General features: G+C 37.0%; 1 protein-coding gene across 2 annotated transcripts in view; it reads left to right on the top strand.

Moving 5' to 3' along the window:
- Nucleotides 1-3414, top strand: part of LOC134666604 (1-acylglycerol-3-phosphate O-acyltransferase Pnpla3-like) — a 37386-nt gene extending 33972 nt beyond the window's left edge. Inside the window, exons 10-11 of one of the 2 annotated variants that reach the window (XR_010098526.1) lie at nucleotides 78-2385; nucleotides 2803-3414. The gene's annotated coding sequence lies outside the window, so the exon portion shown is untranslated. Of the gene's footprint in view, nucleotides 1-77 lie in introns of both variants that reach the window. The other variant, XM_063523819.1, reaches the window with a different exon arrangement.
- The last annotated feature ends 15181 nt before the right edge of the window (nucleotides 3415-18595 follow it).

The following is an 18595-nucleotide window of genomic DNA, read 5'->3' on the forward strand; positions in this document are numbered from 1 at the left end:
CTGAACTTAATACATATTGGTCCGGTGCGGAGCGATCCGCACGGACGGTCCGCGTGACACTAAAACCAGCCTAAAAGTGTGGTTATGTCATCATAAATATCAAATTAACTTTTACGATGATACGTCCACACTTGGTTCTGTCAAAGTCAGCTTGTATCGACTTTCCCCCCTATTCATAAACGTTTACTAAAGTAGTAGTAAACACTTTATTGCACAAAACAAGTACATAACATAAAGTTGACAAGCCGATAATAATCGTTTGTCCCTTTCCATCATACCAGTACGTCGTAAAGGGACACGCGCTTATTATCTTCTTGACAACTTTAGTCAATGTTTATGAATAAGGGGGTTAAACACTAGTCATGTAGTCGAGCCTCTCAACCGCACTACGCGAGTTGTAGTCCTTCAACAGCGCCTAGAAATGCAGCGCGAAACAACGACATTCTAGAGAAAAAAAAGAATCATTTCAGAGAATTAAGAAATTCATAGCATCGGCATTCAAATTTCAACACTCGTGTCTTTTCTATGAAGATTAAAGTATATTTATGTTATAAGTATGTTTCTAATAACTTCCATCTAAATGATACAAATTTAATTTATGTAAGTATGTACAACCAAATAAAGATCTATCTATCTACACATTGCATGCAACTTGAACTTCTGATATTATTTAATCATTGATTTAAGGCTGATTGCAGATGAGCTGTTAATGTTTGTAATACATAAATTGTAAAACATCAATGATAATATGAACTACTACAGAATAAATATATGTAAAGTCATAGATCCCACATGTTGGAAACTGACAAAATGTTGTCACTTTGACATTTGTATCCCTAAAAAGAAGTCGAAACTGATCTAGATTAAATGCTTAGGTAATAGGGGATATTACTGCAATGTTCTGCCGCCAGAGTGTATCACTACCGACTCAGTAAATTCATAGACTAACTTAACAGTGTGTATAACACATTGTGCCTTAAACTGTTTTTTGACAAGTTTTCACAGACAATAAAATATGACATTGATGCATCAAGGCGGTTTGTTAACAAGGGCCTACCGGTAAGCGCGAAAATCGAAATTTAGTTATCTGCCTCTTTATCGCTTGAATATGCAAGAGTGATAGAGAGATCAGATAACGAAATTTCGATTTTCTTGTTTCGCGGTAGGCCATGTGATGGACGTGACGTGTGATGTGTCAATGTGGTTTGTTTACTGTATGTGCCACAAAGGTGGTACACAGAGCTTTGCCTAATATTCTCTATTATATGAAAATTTAAAAGTAACACCATCATTTTCCAGTTTTTATATGTAATATTACAATATTTAGTAACAAGTTACCTTAGAATCAAAGCGAAAACGTGATAAAATAAATATAAATGTTGATTCGTTTTAGTTTAGGAATTTGTTACCTAGGTTTCAAATCCAACTGACGATATAAGAAGTATGTTTTTACCAATCGCGTAAGCTATAGGTATTCTAATATTATTAGGTGATGGTAATATAAATATACTATACCAAGTCCATGTCAGCAAGCTATGTATTATGGAAACTAAAGACTTTCCAAAAAGTAACCCACACCAACCCTTTATTTCATCATGGTACGACACTAGTTAGACGAATACCATCTCTATAAACATTATGAAATTGTAAGAAAGTACCTGAAATACAAAATAATAAACAGTCAAAATTAAAAAAAAGTTGGTTACGTAACAGCACATCGAAAGAAAATAGTATTCCGGGATAGTGTGTAAAACGAGTTTAAAGACTAAGTTTACCAGTTACCAGTTAATGCTTGTAACATATCGTTCTTTTTTCACATCACATAAATTAATTACTATTAACTTGGCTCTCTACTTTGAAACTGTTAATGAATTGAATGAATTTAACGGCCATGACATGAAATACCCTGCCTGTTAGGCTCCGTAGCCATCCTATATATTATGTATTATGATCAAGACGGACGGACAGTCTGGCTTAGTCCTAAATAGAAATGCGGTCACAGTCCTACGTGGCAAGATAAAATGTTTATTTTTCAAGGAAGGACAACGACGCAGTAAAAAATTTAAGATATTTTATAATCGTAAAACAGTTTACTCGCATTAAAGCTTACATATAGTTGTATCCATCCTCCTAAGGTCCAGCCATACAAATGGAAAACCCATAATTTTGAAATTTGAACCTTTAGTGCAGAGAATAAAGTTGATTTTGGTTTTGTTTGAAAATTGAACGAAACAAAACAAATGCGACTCTGTTCCAATTGAATATGATTTCAATTTCATCGAAGGGCCTTAGGAGGTTATGATAGCCAGCTTGTGGCCAAGAACTGTATTCAAGTGAGATCCATACTTCAGCCAGGTTTTAAAAATGTTGCATTACTACTTAGGGGTCGTGCACAAATCACGCGAGGTTCGATGGGGGGAGGGGGGGTCATGCAAAACTCACGATAGATCACGTTGGGGGAGGGGGGTATAAGGAAACCTCACGTGTATTTTTCTACAGTAAACAAAACTAAGAAAAAAAAACCAACCACATGAGTAAATACCTTTTCTCGGTTTCGTTAAACATAAATCTTCACTCTGCACTTCAAAATAGCGAATGTATTTAACGAAAATAGACAATATTTTCTAAATACAACACTATTTATCTTAAAATTAGGTCGAATGAAATAAAATCAAATAAATACACGTGAGGTTGCATGGGGGGAGGGGGTAGCCAAAAACCTCACCAAATATCACCAAGGGGGAGGGGGGGTCAAAAAGTAGCCAAAAATACCTCGTGTGATTGGTGCACAACCCCTTATAGTGGTGATATTCCTATCCTCTCACATGATTGATATTTTTCAGTGACCTCTATTATGTGAAAATAAGGGTGACACCTTGCTGCAAAAAAAATAACTTATAAGTAACAAAAAAAAAATGTTTTCACATGAGGGGTATCCGACTTTAGTCCTGTACGTTTCGCGGGTCACATTATTTTTTATTGTCCATAGTTAACAGAACAGAAGGCAGTTGGAATTATTTTGAACATTCTAGGTACCAATTAAAATATGAAATGTCATTTTTATTCACTGTGATAACACTGACAAAATTAAAAGTATATACACAATTTCTCTTTTGACAATAAAATCGCTTGTGTATATTGTAATTAAATTTACCTGCTGACTATACCTGGCGTTCAAAAGTGTATGAAGATGTTTCAACCGTAATATTATGGCATTACGGTCGACATCTATCCATGCACTTTTGAACGCCACTGTACCTAGCTACCAATGATTAATTGTTAATATACCCCGCTGAGGCGGTAACTTAAGTATTGTTGGTTATTTATTAAGTATTTAGTGGTTCTTAGTTTTTAATTAGTCATATCTTAAATAAATGTCACAAATTATGTTTTAATAAAAAAGTAAAGAAATTAGTAGATTTTTAATTGACGGAGCAACCCTACATTTCCGGGAATTCTCTAAATAATTAGTATGATAGTTGGTCCATAATTGATGTTTTGGTCAGCAGAAGTCTCACCTAACACCTAACCTAGCGCTCGCTGAGCATCGGAGTTTCTTGATGTCCAAATTATATTTTATTGACTGACCATTTAATAATTTGCAAGTTCTTTGAAAGTTATATTTTAAAGCATAGTATATTCTAGGTCCATGTTTTAACGCATTCACTGCCACCCCCCATATAACCATTCCAGTCGCAGAATCATCAAAGTGGTAACTAAATGTCAGATGTGTCGTAACAGAGTCCACACAATGTGTCTAGAATTGTTTCGAAACAAAGTGTCGTCGCCGTGTGTACACTTTTCCGTAACAAGGTGTCGACACATTTGTGTGCACTTTGCGTGCGGTTTGCGACTAAATTTGACAGCAAATTTGTGACAGCAAATGTCAATATAAAATACCTCTTGAAAACCAAGGTTTGTCAAACTACTATTAGTGTCTCGTGTGCTCGTAAGTAATTCTAGTAAGTCATCATGGGCGATGCAAATGATAATAATCGACCAAAACCATATAAACACCCAACACCCGTCAACCTTTTACAGAAAAGTTTTTAAAGAAATGCACTAAGCTACTTAGGTCAGCCAACGAATGCTCAAAAAAGTTGTAGAGGGAAATGCTCGGAACACAATTTTTGACTCTGTAACTTGGTTTGGACAAGTTAGGAGGTGAACATATCAAAAGTCCCCGGCCGTAGCCCTTGAGCGGGGGGAAAAGAGGGGGCTTTGAATGTCCCATTTTCCGGTTTTTCGATTATATCTCGGAAACTATGCATCTTAGCGACATGGCCACTTATACAAAATGAAAGTTAATTTGATTTGTTACAAGTTTATTCAGTCAATTTTTCGATATGTTGAATAGTTTTTGAGATATCCGCTATTGAAAGTTTATTTAGGGCTCTCAATTTTATCTTGATATATCTACATCAGTGAAGGTGCTAGGCCGTGTATGGTATCGTTTTCGTATAAATCTGGGTTGCTGAATCCATTTAAGGTATCACATTGAAACCATTCCACAAAATTAAAAAAATCTTTTTAGGGTTCCGTACCTCAAAAGCAAAAAACGGAATCCTTATAGGATCACTCGTGCGTCTGTATGTCTGTCTGTCTGAATACACAAAATAGTTCTTTACCTATAGATGACAGGAAAACCTATTAGAAATGTGCAGTCAAGCGCGAGTCGGACTTAATGTACGGAACCCTTAATACGCGAGTCCGACTCGCACTTGGTCGGTTTTTTTTAAACTCCTCTTGACGCTTAACCGCTGAACCGATTTCGTTGAAATTTGGTATAGAAATAGTTTGCGTCCCGGAACAGGACATAGGATAGATCTTATAACCAAAATCATCTTTTGAAGGTGTGAAAAGTGGCGTGGAAATTTGTACGGGAAATCAATAACCGCTGAACGATCTTTGATTTAGTTAAAAATTATAAAAAAAACATGACTTCAAACCTAAACTTAAACAGTATTAACTTCAAGAAGTCAATTCTGAATTCCTCCCTACACCTCATTTCACACCTTTGAAGGATGATTTTTGAGATAAGGGTCATTCCACCGTTTCGGGTGTTACACTTGAACTCATAAAATAAGGTTTTATCCGATATTGTAACAGGAACTAGTCTTAGAAACCTCTAATAATAAGCAGATTAATGTTTTAATTAATATTTAAGGGCTTAGGAAAATGCGAAATGAAACCATCGGATGTAAGACATAGACAAGAAGAAATTTATTTTTTAAAAATAGAGATGTGACACATACATGTCAAAACTGTGTTGCTATAGTTTGCGTTTAACTATCTATTCTAACATCCTCCCTTTAAGCGCAAACCCATGGCACTGGAACATTTTTGAATTTTCACTTGTGAAGTGGATTTGGTCAGGATATCAGCCACCATGTCCTCAGTTCCAAGATAGATGACTTCTATTTCCTTTTTAGCTACTTTCTCTCGGACAAAGTGGTATCTGATGTCTATATGTTTGCTGCGGGCACAATAGGATTCTGTACCTGCAAATTTAATGGCACTTTGATTATCACAATATATAACAGTCGATGATGTTCCAACATCATGATGTAATTCGGACTCCAAGTGTCGGAGCCACATTGCTTCTTGTATGGCAGCAGCAAGCGACATAAATTCTGCTTCCATGGTTGAAAGCGCAATGGTGTTTTGGCGTTTAGAACGCCATGATATTGCTGCACCCTGAAACAAAAAAGTGTAGCCGGAGCAAGATCTTCGGCTGTTAATGTCTGAAGCCCAGTCAGAGTCACAGTAGCCAGTTGTTCTTTTTTCTTCAGTATTTTGGCTATATATTAATTTCATTTCCTTAGTACCTTTAATGTATCGCAGCACTCTTTTCAAAGCTAGCCAGTGCTGCTGTTCGGGCCTGTTATTAAAGCTACTTAATTTGTTTACTATAAAACATATATCCGGCCTGGTCCCTTGGGATAAGTACAACAGGCTTCCTATTGCTTCTTGGTAAGGTATGTTTGTAAGTATATTTTTTTCATCTTCTGTGCTGATCAATTTAATGCTAGGGTCACATGGTGAATGTACCGGATTACAATCTGTCATCTTGAATCTTTGCAGAATTTTCTCTATGTAAGCAGTCTGATCAATACAAATTTCACTTCTAGAAGAGTTTTGTTCAATTCTCCAACCAACAAAATGATGTATGTAACCAAGCTCCTTCATATCAAATTTGCTTTTTAATTGTTTTTTTATTTCTTGACCCATGTGTTCATTGTTATAAAATATCAATATGTCATCAACATAAATGAGTACAATTAAAATATTTCCTTCAAATGTTTTGTAAAATATACAAGGATCCACTGATGAACTTTTCAGTCCCAATTCCTTTAACACAGATGTAAGCTTCAAGTTCCATTGTCGACTCGCCTGCTTCAGGCCATAAATTGATTTATTCAACTTGCATACTTCTTCTCCATGTTCATAAGACGGTGGTTGGTACATGTATATTTCTGTATCTATATCCCCTTGTAAGAAGGCCGTAACTGCATCCATTTGTTCAATGAATAAATTGTACTTGACTGCCAATGCTAATAAATATCTGATTGAAGTATGACGAACAACCGGAGCAAATATTTCATTATATTCCATTCCTTTTCTCTGAATGAAACCTTTAATGACCAGTCTTGCTTTGTATCGTACAATCTCACCCTTGGCATCAGTCTTTATTTTAAAGACCCATTTACACGGAATGGCTCTTTTGCCTTCTGGTAAGGGTACTAACGTCCATGTATTATTTTGCAGGAGTGACTCATATTCATTACTCATGGCATTTTTCCATTCTTTTGCATTTGGACCTGAAAGAGCTTCCTTTAGTGTTTCTGGCTCTTTTGCAAAAAAAGCTACTGCTTGGTTTGAACCACTTGTGCTTTCTCGACATAAGTAGGTAACAGGCTTATTATTTCTTGGCCTTAGCGTCATTTTACGAGATAATTCATCACTTAATGTTTCATCTGGTATGTACTCCTCATCGGCATTATCAGTAAAGTAAGTATCCTCATCTTCAGATAATTCTTTTTTAAGGCTCCCATTTAGAGTTGTATCGGCTGAATTTTGAGGCTCAGATGTGTCAGAAGGTTCACTAGAAGTATCAGCTGTTTGAGACAAGACTTCAGTTTCCTCTTCCTGCAGTTCTGATAATGGTACAATAATGCTATTATTTTGAACTGTGTGCTCAAGAAAAACAGCATCCCTGCTTTTGTATATTCTTCTCTGCTTTAAATCATAAAATCTGTATCCCTTGGTGTATTCACAGTATCCAACAAATAACATTTTGACCGCCTTAGGGTCCCATTTTTGTCTTTTTTCTTTAGGCACATGAACCATGGCTTGACAACCAAATATTCTTAAATTATCAATATTAGGCTTCTTACCAGACCACATTTCATATGGCGTCTTGTAGTCCAGAGCTTTGGTTGGTGACCGATTAATTATGTAAGCAGCTGTAGATACTGCCTCGGCCCAAAATGCTTTTTCTAACCTGGAATTCAGAATCAAACATTTAGCTTTTTGCACCAGATTTTGGTGCATCCTTTCGGCCATCCCATTCTGTTCACTGCAGTAAGGATTACTTGTTTGATGTTGTATGCCGAATTTATTCAAAAATAATTTAAATTCCTTATTAATGTATTCTGTTCCATTGTCAGAACGGATCATTTTTATTTTTTTTCCAGTCTCATTTTCCACTAGATTCTTAAAATCCTTAAAGCTCTGTAAAGTTTCAGACTTGTTTTTCATAAAATAAACATAAACTTTCCTACTATAATCGTCAATAAAATTGACATAATATTTGGAACCCCCTATAGAGCTAGTTTCCATCGGTCCACAAACATCTGTGTGGATTAGTTGCAAAGGTTCAGTAGCCCTGGTTCCAACATTTTTAAATGGTTGTCGTTTCATTTTACCTGCCATACAGGTTGTACAGACTTGGCTACCTTTCTTTGATAATTTAACACCCTCTGTACAATCAACTATTTTTTGTAAATCTGTGAAGTTCAGATGAGCCATTCGAAGATGCCAAACATTTATATCTTGTTCTTCAACGGTTGATAAAAATGCCGGTGCTACAGAAATTTCTTTTAAAAGATACATGTTACTGCATTTATAAGCTGTCATGATCAGTCTTTTATTTTGATAAACTTTACACACATTTTTTTCAAAATGAAGCACACAGCCATTATTTGTCATCTCACTTACAGAAAGTAAGTTAGTAGCCAGAGTAGGTACATACAACACATTTCTAACCTGAATTGTCTGAGGTTTGCCTTCGGAGTCTTTTATTTGTAAGTTCACATTGCCGCATCCTTCCACTTTTAAAGTCTCCTTATCTGCCACCTTAATGCTACTTATTGTTGACGAAGTAACATTGTACATCCAGTTTCTGTCCCTACACATGTGGTAAGAACAGCCAGAATCGATATACCAGCGGTTCTCATCCAAATTGTCTGCAACAGAAAAAGCGGCAAAATAACCATTATTTTGGGTATTTGTTTTACTTTTCTTCTGGAAGTGACAGTTACTGCTAAAATGGCCATATTTATTGCAATTATAGCATCTTGGCCCCTTCTTTTGTTGATTACCATGTGAACCTTTCTGAGACTTAGGTATATTTTTAGTTTTATTATGGTTTACATATAACGCTGCAGAATCTGAAGTTTTCACCTCCTGGAGCAGCTTTGTTTTTACAAAATCAGCTGTAATGGACACACCTGAGCTCTCAATAGCCATTATCATCGGTTTGTAGACATCAGGAAGACCAGCGAGCAGCAAAGTACCAAGCCACTCGTCTTCGACTACAAATTTAATATTTCTAAGCTTATGAGCTGTTGTCATTACTTTATTTACATACTCTTCAATACCAGAGCTGTCCTCCAACTTGGCTGAAATCAGATCTCGTAATAAACCTACTTTTCTACTGGGCCCATAACCTCTTAGAAACCTCTAATAATAAGCAGATTAATGTTTTAATTAATATTTAAGGGCTTAGGAAAATGCGAAATGAAACCATCGGATGTAAGACATAGACAAGAAGAAATTTATTTTTTTAAAATAGAGATGTGACACATACATGTCAAAACTGTGTTGCTATAGTTTGCGTTTAACTATCTATTCTAACAACTAGGAGGTTATAACTATTGATTCATCTACTACTTTGATAATATTTTCCTTTCCTGTACACACATTATTAAAGTATAAGAGAAATAACGAGAGAATCACTAAAAAGTAGCTGTTTCGGGCGTTACGCGAATTGGCCTATACCTTCTGACCATCAGTACCAAAATGCATAATTAAGCGAATTTTATCAAGTAAGCTCCAGTTTTATTTATGTCAAGTAATAATAGTTAGTATAGTCTACTGAAACACTGAAGTAACACTTAGTATCACTTCTTATTTAATTTTAATAAAATAAATTACCTGTTTCGGGTGTTACTCATGGTTCGTTTCGGGTGTTACGAGTACGAAATTAAGACAGATTTATACGAAATTATGGCTCATTTTATTGAAATTATTGTCTTTTTAATAAATTCGATTAAAAATATAAGTAATAAATGCTGAATTATTTTAAAATACACTATCTTAACAATAAAAACTGTTTCTCGAAGATATCATAATTATTTTTCTTTGGATGCGAATATTTCCGAAAATATTCACTTAATCAAAAACTTGTTAATGGTGACACCTATTCATTTTGAAAGATCTATCCAACGACACCCCACATCACAGGAATAATTCCAAAAAAATTTAAAAATATTTTTTTTTGTACAGGAGCTACCATAAAAAAACATTTTTTTTCGGTTTTTTTTTTGTGACATTAAGGTTCGGTATGTTTTCTATGGAAATAGGTTAGTTTTGACTTCTTAAACCAGTTTTCATTTTTCAACCCTTTGGTAGCGTTTCTTATGGAATGACCCATAACTTATTATGTCCTGTCTCGGGACTCAAATTTATACGAATTAATATGAAATACTGCGAATTTATACGAAAACGATACCAAACATGGCCTCGTAGCTTTACTGTTGTAGAAGTCAAAATAAAATTGAGAGCCCTAAATTCTTATTACTTGACCAAACTTGTGTATAGCCTGACAAGTTCTTTTTTAGCCCTGATATAATGTCGCTACAAACAGCTTACATATAGCAACAATACGTGTACGTCATGAATAGTCGGGACAGTGTGTATTGGCATCGTGCAAGAGCGAGTGAGGTATACAATTATGTACATGTGAGTTGTAGAAGTATGTTTCCCAATCGAAACCCAATCGAAAGAGCATGTTTAGTTGATAATTAAGTATGAATAATTTACCTATCCGCCATAATTTGATTCTAAATATTCGACCTCCGTATATATATTTACCAGATTCAGTCACTCGTGGTGGTAATGGCTCATTCTTATAATAAATATTTTTGATTATAGCACTAAAGACGCCTTAAATGAGAAAAATAATAATTTAATAATTAATATTCATATTTAGTACAAAACTAACCAGTTTATTACAAACTCACTATGAAAATCAGTACCCGTCATGTCAACAAATAATTTCACAACATTGTTTAATGGAATGCTACTGAATCCCGTATCCTTTTTCTGTCGCAAGTATTTTAATGTATTTAAAATTATTTGTTTAGCATCGGTGTGAATTTTTTTGGGCATTTTGATTGCAAAATCTATTATTATCCTGAAATATTTACAATCATTTTCGATTTGTTTACATCGGTGACATTCAATGACTTTTAATGTCGGATGTCAAACAAAATAATTGCCATTAAAATAAATTAGTTCCATCGAAAATCCGCAACGTGGCGAGGGCTAAAAAGGAACTTGTTAGGCTTTAGAAGGAAAAGGAAAAATAAAAGTCTTCGGCAGGAATATAAGACACAATTTTTTTTTTTTTTGCGTTACTATTTCAATCATCAAATATAAACATACCTTGATTATATTATTCTAGTGAGATCCTCACAGATAAACAAAAACATTTACTTAAAAAATTACAAGGTCGAAATGTCACGGAACTTGTGAGAGTAATACGTGAAAAATAAAAACTTTTATGACAAAAAAATCTGGAAACAATTTAAGAAGCATCCTATTGCGTCGAGGAATCATCTGTATTTTTTGCTTGTTTCATTACCTCCTCGCTTTTTTTTTGTCCTTTGTATTCTGTAGCAATTTGTTAGATCTGAAAATAAAGATAACTTGCGTCGTCACGGATGTCGATTTATAGGTTTTAGGGAGTGCAGAATTCGAAAACGATGATTATTTTATAATCCAAGATGGCCGCTACGTATTTTGTCATAAAAGTCGTCATGAATATCGTTTTATAGGTTTTAGGAAGTGCCGATTTCGAAAATGATGACCAGTTTGGAATCCAAGATGTGAGCCGTGCACTTTGTCATAAAAGTCCTCATGGATATCGTTTTATAGGTTTTAGGGAGTGCAGAATTCGAAAATGATGAGCATTTTGGATTCCAAGATGTCTGCCGTGCACTTTGCTATATAAGCCGTCATAGATGTTGATTTAACCTCTAGCCGCCCAGAGACCTATAAAAAGGTCTCCTGTTCCATTCTAATTTGAACTTTGTGTTGACAAAATAAAATTTAATTTTGCTTGGCAAGGTTTGACGTATGGGCGGCTAGAGGTTATAGGTGTTAGGAAGAGCAGATTTCGAAAATGATGACCATGACCAACAAAACGACATCCATGTCGACTTTTAACATAGTGCATGGCCGCCATCTTGGATTCCAAAATAGTTATTATTTTCGAAATCTGCGCTCCCTAAAACCTATAAAACGACAGCCATGACGACTTTAATGACATACTGCATTGCCGCCATTTTGGATTCCAAAATGGTCATCATTTTCGAAATCAGGGCCCCCTAAAACCTATAAAACGACACCCATGACAACTTTTATGACATAGTGCGTGGCCGCCATTTTGGATTCCAAAATGGCCATCATTTTCGAAATCTGCGTCCCCTAAAAGCTATAAAACGACATCCATGACGACTTTTATGACATAGTGCATGGCCGCCATCTTGGAATCTAAAATGGTCATCGTTTTCGAAATCTGCGCCCCCTAAAACCTATAAAACGACACCCATGACGACTTTTATGACATAGTGCATGGCCGCCATTTTGGATTTCAAAATGGTCATCATTTTCTAAATCGGGGCTCCCTAAAACCTATAAAACGACATCCATGACGACTTTTATGACATAGTGCATGGCCGCCATTTTGGAATCGAAAATGGTTATCGTTTTCGAAATCTGCGCCCCCCAAAACCTATAAAACGACACCCATGACGACTTTCATGACATAGTGCATGGCCGCCATTCTGGATTCCAAAATGGTCATCATTTTCGAAAGCGGGGCCCCCTAAAACCTATAAAACGACATCCATGACGACTTTTATAACATAGTGCATGGCCGCCATTTTGGAATCCAAAATGGTCATCGTTTTCGAAATCTGCGCCCCCTAAAACCTATAAAACGACACCCATGACGACTTTTATGACATAGTGCATGGCCACCATTTTGGAATCCAAAATGGTCATCATTTTCTAAATCTGCGCCCCCCAAAACCTATAAAACGACATCCATGACGACTTTTATGACATAGTGCATGGCCGCCATTTTGGAATCGAAAATGGTTATCGTTTTCGAAATCTGCGCCCCCCAAAACCTATAAAACGACACCCATGACGACTTTTATGACATAGTGCGTGGCCGCCATTCTGGATTCCAAAATGGTCATCATTTTCGAAAGCGGGGCCCCCTAAAACCTATAAAACGACACCCATGACGACTTTTATGACATAGTGCATGGCCACCATTTTGGAATCCAAAATGGTCATCATTTTCTAAATCTGCGCCCCCCAAAACCTATAAAACGACACCCATGACGACTTTTATTACATAGTGCATGGCCGCCATTTTGGATTCGAAAATGGTTATCGTTTTCGAAATCTGCGCCCCCCAAAACCTACAAAACGACACCCATGACGACTTTTATGACATAGTGCATGGCCGCCATTTTGGATTTCAAAATGGTCATCATTTTCTAAATCGGGGCCCCCTAAAACCCATAAAACGACATCCATGACGACTTTTATGACATAGTGCATGGCCGCCATTTTGGAATCGAAAATGGTTATCGTTTTCGAAATCTGCGCCCCCCAAAACCTATAAAACGACACCCATGACGACTTTTATGACATAGTGCATGGCCACCATTTTGGAATCCAAAATGGTCATCATTTTCTAAATCTGCGCCCCCCAAAACCTATAAAACGACACCCATGACGACTTTTATTACATAGTGCATGGCCGCCATTTTGGATTTCAAAATGGTCATCATTTTCTAAATCGGGGCCCCCTAAAACCTATAAAACGACACCCATGACGACTTTTATGACATAGTGCATGGCCGCCATCTTGGAATCCAAAATGGTCATCATTTTTGAAATCTGCGCCTCCTAAAACCTATGAAACGACACCCCTGACGACTTTTATGGCATAGTGCATGGCCGCCATTTTGGATTCCAAAATGGTCATCATTTTCAAAATTGGGGCCCCCTAAAACGTATAAAACGACATCCATGACGACTTTTATGACACAGTGCATGGCCGCCATTTTGGATTCCAAAATGGTCATCATTTTCGAAATCGGCACTCCCTAAAACCTGTAAATCGACACCCATCTGGACTTTTATGACAAAGTGTTTGGCTACAATCTGTGGCCTATTTTATAAAGCTACAAGTTACAAGTTACAAGCGGAAGTCTCTTTCTAACCCTATGTGTTAGAACGAGACTTCCGCTTGTAAATTGTAACTTGTAGCTTTATAAAATAGGCCACTGCATGCAAGACATTTCTATTATTTTTACGTACAAAAATGGCCCCCTGTCAACTTCCAACCGAGATTTAATCGATAATTTATTCGATTAATGTTCAGACTAATTCAATTTCAATATATGTTAGGTCGACTAAACTAATCGTGATTAAAATTTGAGGATTAACTTTTTTTATTCCATTAATTAGTCGAATAAACAGTTAATCTATTAAGTCCCATCTCTGACCACGGCATTTTTACACTTTGAGAATATCTGAAAACAAATGAACACAAGGAGCCATTTTGCAAATCCAGTAACTTTGTTATTACTTTTGACAGCGCGTGTCATGTGTCTACACAGAGTCGACACAAAGTCGAAACATTTGCGACTACTTTGTGACTGCAATATTTCTCAGCCTTAAACCATATTTATACATCATAATTAACAAGTTTCGTGGTATGTAAAGCGTTATTTCTGTTATTTAAGTATAGTATACGCATCGAAGTACTAAAAATGCATCAAATAATATATTTATGAACACAAGCACTGAGAAGTAAACAATTTCATTTCCGGCTAAACTAAAACAATGTGGTGGCGCGTTGATTATATTACACTTAGTTTATCAAATCACTCGAGCAGTTTAATTCCCCATTATAATTTAAGTCCTATTGTAATATAAATGCAAACAATATATAATTACGTCTTGTAATCCGTTTTAGAGATGGCGTATTAATGACACTTATTTTTATTGAACTATTTTTCCATCTGACAGGAACAAAATGAACGAATGATATTGGCATAAAGTAGTCGCAAACCCGAAACAATGTGTGCACACGGCGACCACACTTTATGTCACTTTGTGTCATGTGTCGACCCTTCCCCATTTCTGGTAACTGTGTCGACACGGCGACGACTCTGCGACTGGAATTGTGACCGAAACAGACGGTGTCGACACAAGATGTGTCTACACCGCGTCGTAACGGCGACTGGAAATGGTTGTATGGGCCTCTTTTCCTGGACATTTACCAGGTGCCGCACTTTGCTGTCACTATTATGAACGCGTCTGTGCGTCAAAGGCACAGCGTGAAAGTCACGGTGACGCATATATGCGTTGGTGGCAGTGAATGCGTTAAAGAGTATAATGCCGCAGTAATAGACAGAGAGAATAATATTATCTTTGTCTTACACTAGTACTACCATCCAAAAGAAAAGGATGAGTATAGTTTTCCTGGTGCTTACTGACGTGAGTATTATATTCTTTGTTACTGACTTACAAATTGGTTTGACCAACTATATGGGTACGTTTTGAACCGTATCATATGGAGATAGGGTTGCCAGATCAAAAGGCGCCATTATCGGGAAAAAATATCAAGTTTTCGGGATTTACGGACTTAAGTCGGGAAAAAAGAAACATTCAAATTAAAGTAATTGTATTAAAAACAACGATATTTTACATTATTGGCACTACGTCAGCTGCTCTGCCCAATCCCTCACTTCGGAACTTGAAATTATTGTTTTATAACATGAAGCTGTTTTTCGGGACAGTTTTCACTTTGTCGGGAATCGGGAACACATGCTAAATATCGGGAGAATCCCGCCAAATCCCGACCATCTGGCAACCCTATATGGAGAACTAAAACCAGACATCTGCGGCCATCCTTAAAAATCTTCATGTCGATGGTTATGAGTTTATATGGTTTTTACCACGTTTTTACGTCTATCTTTGACTTGACAGTTGACAACTTGACATTCAAAATCACCCGTAAAATGCCGTAAATCACCGAAAACATGGAACTCCAAAATTACCGATAAGACGTAAGAAACTACATGGCAAGGAATTTTTGGTCCTGCCAATTGAAATGTCCTCTCGAAGTAAGTTTAGTTTATTTAGAACCTATTTTTAGTGGCAGTCCATAAAATCCTCTGCCGAAATACTGTCGGTAGATGGTCGGTGTACCACTAGGTATCTATAGTAGGATTACCAGAGGCAGTGGCGTAGCTAGCACGGGTGGCACCCGGTGCGGAAATTGTGGGTGTCACCCCATAATTCAATCAAAATTGTAAAATATATTTAAAAAGAGTAATTGTACTTTATGTTAAATAGCTCAGGAATTACTCCATCGCTTTCATTTTACATAATTTTACGAATTTTTATAGGTGGCACTACTGATGTTCACGGCGGGTGTCACCCCTAAATGGGTGACACCCGGGGCGGACCGCCCCCGCCGCCCCCCCCCCTAGCTACGCCACTGACCAGAGGGCCTACCGCGAACCACGTTCGACGAGTTGCCTCTCTGTCGCACTTGTAAATTCGTACACAAAGTGTGACAGGAAGGCAACACGTCGAACTTGGTTCACGGTAGGCCCTCTGATCAGGATTCTCATTTTTCGGGACAATGCATTTAATCAGGGTTTTCGTGATTTGCAGGAGATGCAGTTTTGTTTCTTTTTAAAAATAAAGGAATGTCTCCTTTAAGTAAAATGAGCCAGCTTAAGGATTTAAGCTAGTTTCCCTCCAGGGCCCGACTTATCTTTCCACACTGTATAACACGCGGCCGCTGCGTCGCGTCACCAGTTCTCTTCTTTTGAACTTGGCTTGACACGCTGCCGCGTGTCTAAATCCCGAGCAGGCGTATTGTGTGACTACTTCTTATAGTATTTATTGTGCTACTTCTATATTTAGTCTGATAGAGAACCTAGGTGATTACTTGACTCGCCTTTTCGCCACGTAAAACATTATTTATTTACAGGTGAAACTCCCGAATGGGTCCCCTTAGTCGGCGTAGGCATCGCCGTGGCAGCGGCCGCAATACTCTACAAACTGTTCTCTAGTGCCCCCACTAATGAGAAGAAAGAAGAGAGTAATTCATTCTGCCTTCAACCCGGAACCTTACGTATTTCCAAAAAGGAAATGGAAAGACTGGGTTTTACTAGCGGCGACATAATAATACCCGAGAGAACATTCAATTTCAAGTAACAATATGTAAAGTGAAGAGTTAATGCTTGCAGTAAACTTATGAGTGTACACCGCCGGTTTTAGTGCAAGATTGTGTGTCGAGTTTTACATAGCTGTTAAGTCAAATGAAATGCTTTGTTTTATGCAGGGTACTTACAGTTAGCATTAAATACTTTATGACATCCAAGCCAAATAAGTATAACGGTAATAGACCATTATTCCTAAGTAACAAAGATTCCTAATGTCATTTTACATAATCCTCGCAATCCCTAACAAGGATTGTCCTTATATCAATTGCCCTAACTTTTTTGTCCTAACAATCAATTGTTATAACAAATATTTTCCATTGTGTAATGATTGTCCTAAATTGTACATCCAGCTGCAAAAGTACGGGGTATATGTATGAATGAATTCCATTAATAAAGTGGGTATGCACTATTGCATTTTGCTGTACAGTCAGCAGCAGAAGTGGCTAAGCAAGGTGGCAAGGTGTTTAAAATTACCGTGACACGCTCTTATTCTCTTAACAATACAGTCGCGTCGAGATCATTTTGAACACCTCGCCCGCTTAGCAACTTCTGCTGCTGACTGTACGAGTAAACATCAATATTTAATATCGACAGCGAATTTTTTTGCAAAAGGCACTTTCCCTCCAGGGCCCATTATTTTTTCCCAGCCTGTATATCTATTACTTTTTTTTAACATAATAATCATACATAATACCTTCGAGCAACACCGGCTTCCGACACGTCGGAAGGGAGGGGCCCAAGCGATATCTCGCCGTACAAATCTTTCTGCCATTTTTCGCGGGGGGAAAGATGCACACAGTCGCATTTCTCACACACTTACGTACAAAATCCAATCTGTAATGACGACACAAATACATAGAAAATGACACACGTCAAAGACAAATCTTGCAAACCTCGATCTCTTTTTATGTACGGACGAGTGATTAGTGTCACAACACGCACACTAACACATTTTCGTTGAAGTATGTCATTGTATTCTGAGAGATGAGAAGTCGGATTTGTCGCTCGACCGATCCGCAATTTGTACTGAGCGAGCAAAATCGATAAATCCAACAATTACGTGAGACTAAAATATAATAATTGTATTTAAATGTAATTAAACGTATGATATGTAAAAAAAATATTACATGTGAAATGTAACACTTTCTTTTTATAAATTTGATGTCCTCGACCTCTTTTTATAACAAAAAACCGAGCAAACAGGCATTTTTGTGCAGCAGTGTTCACGCGCGCGTCTGGACTCGGTCTAGTGAAAAATCCAAGTGCAACTAGTTTTATTACCCGCGCTAGATTATTTTGACGCGCTAATCTTGTACCTCGGCAGAGGGGAAATAGTGTGAATGCCGCCTCCCTTCCGTGTTGCTCGAAGCATAATACAAATGAGCTTCGTGCAGCCTAGCCTATAGTTTATTCAGTTACCCCCTTATTCATAAACGTTTACTAAAGTTGACAAGCCGATAATAATCGTTTGTTCTTTTCCATCATACCAATATGTCGGAAAGGGACAAACGATTATTATCGGCTTATCAACTTTAGTAAACGTTTATGAATAAGGGGGTTAGTCTATAGATGGCCAACCGCCTCAGTTAAACGGTAAAACTATAGCAGCCGACTGTACATAATTACCTCCTTATTCATAAACGCGCTACAAACCTCAATTAGCTAATAATCGTTTGTCTTTATCTGTCATTTTGACTTAAACGACTTAAAAGAAAGTGATAAAACAATTTAACTAAAACAGGCCCGTAAAGTTTTATGAT

The sequence above is a fragment of the Cydia fagiglandana genome, chromosome 8 (genome assembly GCF_963556715.1).
Source record: "Cydia fagiglandana chromosome 8, ilCydFagi1.1, whole genome shotgun sequence".
NCBI lineage: Eukaryota > Metazoa > Arthropoda > Insecta > Lepidoptera > Tortricidae > Cydia > Cydia fagiglandana.